This window comes from Silene latifolia, chromosome Y (genome assembly GCF_048544455.1).
Source record: "Silene latifolia isolate original U9 population chromosome Y, ASM4854445v1, whole genome shotgun sequence".
Classification (NCBI taxonomy): Eukaryota; Viridiplantae; Streptophyta; class Magnoliopsida; order Caryophyllales; family Caryophyllaceae; genus Silene; species Silene latifolia.
Genome location: NC_133538.1, coordinates 280,357,975 through 280,361,352, shown reverse-complemented (window position 1 = coordinate 280,361,352; position 3,378 = coordinate 280,357,975). Strand labels below are relative to the sequence as shown.

The 3,378-nt window shown below is 42.4% G+C and overlaps 1 non-coding gene across 1 annotated transcript; it reads left to right on the top strand.

Annotated features, from left to right (window-relative positions):
- Positions 1-2,978: 2,978 nt before the first annotated feature.
- On the top strand, positions 2,979-3,084 carry LOC141636602 (small nucleolar RNA R71). The gene has a single exon (XR_012541207.1). It is a non-coding gene; the product is annotated as a small nucleolar RNA R71 (small nucleolar RNA).
- The last annotated feature ends 294 nt before the right edge of the window (positions 3,085-3,378 follow it).

Genomic DNA, 3,378 nt, shown 5'->3' with positions numbered 1-3,378 from the left:
CGCATTGATTGTAATTCCTTCTCTTCCTTTAATAATAATTAACCTTTTGTTTGCTTTAATTCTTTGTTTGTCTCATTATTTCTTCTGCCCTAATTTCTCTTTTATGCAATTTATTGTTTATTTCATAATGTTTATTGCTGGGAATTTAATTGCTGTTAGTTTAATTAGCGACATGAGTAGCTAAACCCCTTTCATGTTGGGATTAGGGGATCTGCGGTAGAAATGTGACAATGTAGTCGATCAATTGGATGAATTAATTGTGAGACCCTGTCACCATAGCAATTTAATTGTATTTATTCGACTTAGTTGAGTGCATGCTTCTATGTCATCCTTTAATCTGGCTAAAATTAATCCTAGATCGAAAGATTGGACTAAATAGGCCTGCTATGAACAGTAGACTACCCTAATGAGAATGAAAGTTAAGTTAGTGGTAATTTAGGATAGAAAGTGGACCGAAAGAACCTTTCAACATTCGTCTCGCATATAATTCGTCTGAATCATTTACAGCTGAGTTACTGGACTACCGTAGTGAACCGAATTCCCGACATGTCCCTTCTCTCTTGATAGTTTAAACTTATTTCTCACTTTTACTTCTCTTTACTTTATATCTCTTCCTTCAAACCTCGTAGTTTAGCTACCAATTAAACAACCCCCATTTGTTACCTTAAGATTAGAATTAGGCAACTGATAATTGCACCGCCTCCTTGTGGATTCAATACTCGACTGCCTCTACTACATTTTAGTTGAGACCGTTAGGTTTTATCTTTGACAGGGTACACGATAGCCGTGTCAAGGCCCTCACTTTCTTCTTCCCCATTGCATTCCTATCTGCATTGGTGGCATTCCCATCACTTGAATTGACTTCAACTGTACCTTGACCGATAGCATCTCCAGCATCCACTCTATCTGTACCTGCAGCAAGGAAAACAGCAGAATGGTCCTCCTTTTCACTCTCAATCTGAGGCGGAGGTGTTACAATAGCAGCGCAATATTCAATATTCTCAGCTAGAGTATCTAAATCTAGGTCAATAGAGGGTAAGGCATGGCAATGTTGAACTTGCATGACGAGATTTGGACTGATGAAATATTAGCTCCTCATCTCCTACCTGGAAGGTAAGGATCTTTCCCCCGGCGTCAATTACTGAGCGAGCAGTAAACAAAAATGGTCGCCCTAAGATAATAGGGGTATGAGTGTCCTCGAGTATGTCTAAGACTACGAAATCTACGGGAATAAAGAATCTCCCGATCTTCACCAGTATGTCCTCTATTACTCATAGTGGTCGTGATATACTACGGTAGGCCATCTGAACGGTCATATTAGTACAATTAAACTTGGTCAAACCGAGTCCCTTAGCGAGAGACAAAGGTAAGACACTCACGCTAGCTCCTAAGTCGCATAGCACGTTGTCAATCAAGTGGGTCCCTATATGACAAGGAACTGAAAAGCTACCCGGGTCTGATTGTTTGGGTGGTGTCTTATTCTGAACTAAGGCGGTCCCTACTTCAGTCAAGCCACCATTTCGTGGTCATTTATATGTCTCTTACGCGATAAAATTTCTTTCATGAACTTTATGTAAGAGGGTACCTGGGTAAGCAATTCGGCGAAAGGAACGTTGACATGAAGGCTCTTCAGGATCTCAACAAACTTCCCGAACTGTTGGTTGGCCTTAATGTTCTGCAATCGCCTTGGAAAGGGCACCGTGATAGGAATTTCGAGCCCTTTATTCCTTTCTTCCAATGTCTCGACAGGGTCAAACTCATTTCTACTCGATCGGTCTCGTTTACCTCTCGATCGAGGTCTTTCAGCAACTTTTTCACTCGATCGAGCATTATCAGCTACTCGATCGAAATCTTCTTCATCAGCATTTCTCGATCGAGGCATAATTTCACTCGATCAAACACTTTTCTCAGAAATTTCACTCGATCGAGGACTTTCACCCTCTCGATCAAATCCCTGATTATCAACTTTACTCGATCGATCCAAAATATCACTCGATCGAGTATTATTTTCAGCAATTCCTCTCGATCGACCTCCAGAAATGAGTCGATCGAGTATTTACTTCGGATTCAGCATAGTTTCGTCAATGGATGACTGTTCACTGCCTGCAACATCGCTTTCCGGGTTTGATATGTCCTCAACAGTTGACATTTTGGGTCCTTCATAAGAAAGACAACTACGCAAATTTATCAGATTTATCGTCTCATGTGGATTCTTTTCAGATTGAGACGGTAAGTGACTCGGCTTCCTTGTAGATTGGCTAGCGGCCAGTTGAGCTACTTGGGTCTCGAGTGACTTTATTGATGCTTCTTTCTGTTGGTCACTCATCTGCAACTGCTTAGTCAATGATTGGATCATCGACTTTAACTCAGCTAACTCACTAACTCCACTAGAAGACGCTCTTTGATGCGGCGGTGGAAAGGATAGAGGCTTTTGAAAGCCTTGTTTAGCTTTGTGAGGAGGAACATAAGCTTGTTGCTGCTGCGGAGGAGGAGGGGTAGGATTGAGCACATTCGGACTAGTCCATCTCAAGTTGGGACGGACTCCACTCTGATTATTATAATAGGAACCTCCTCCTTGCCTATATTGCTGAAAGGCAAGGACTTGCTCCTTCTCTGTTAGACAGTCAACAACAGTGTGACCGTCATTACTCCCACATCTCTCACAAGTAACGACTTCCTGTCTAGTCAACAAGTGAACCGTTTGTTGATCACCATCAGCTTGCAACTCTAGCTTATCAAAATGGGCATTCATGGCTTCCAGCTGAGCCACAACTGCACTATCTACTGAATATACAGTATGAATACCTCCTCTCGGGTTCCCATACTCAGCACAATGGGTAGCCATTTCTTCTATGATACCCCATCCTTTATCATCATCATTGTTCTTTCGAAATCGCCCATTAGATGAGGCATCCAGTATAGTACGGTGGTCATCATACAACCCATTGTAGAACTGGTTGCATAAAAACCATTGATCAAAACCATGATGAGGAAGAGACCTCACCAACCTTTTGAAATGGCACCAAGCTTCATACAAGTTCTCATCAGGTGTCTGCTAAAAACTTGTAATTTTCCCTCTCAGCTGATTAGTTCGTTGTGGAGGAAAATACCTTTTATAAAAAGCAAGGGCCAGGCTCTCCCAGTCAGTAATACCGGCTGCAGCACGATCAAGATCAGTGAGCCACTCACGGGCTCCGTCGGTCAAAGAGAAAGGAAACAGGATTTCCTTAATCTTATCCTGGGTCACTCCCTTAGTGGCAGGAATGGTAGAGCAATAGTCAGTAAAGACCTTCATATGTTTACGCGGATCTTCACCCGCCACACCCCGAAACAGATTCCGTTCGACCAAATTAATATAGGGCGGTCGAATGTCGAAAG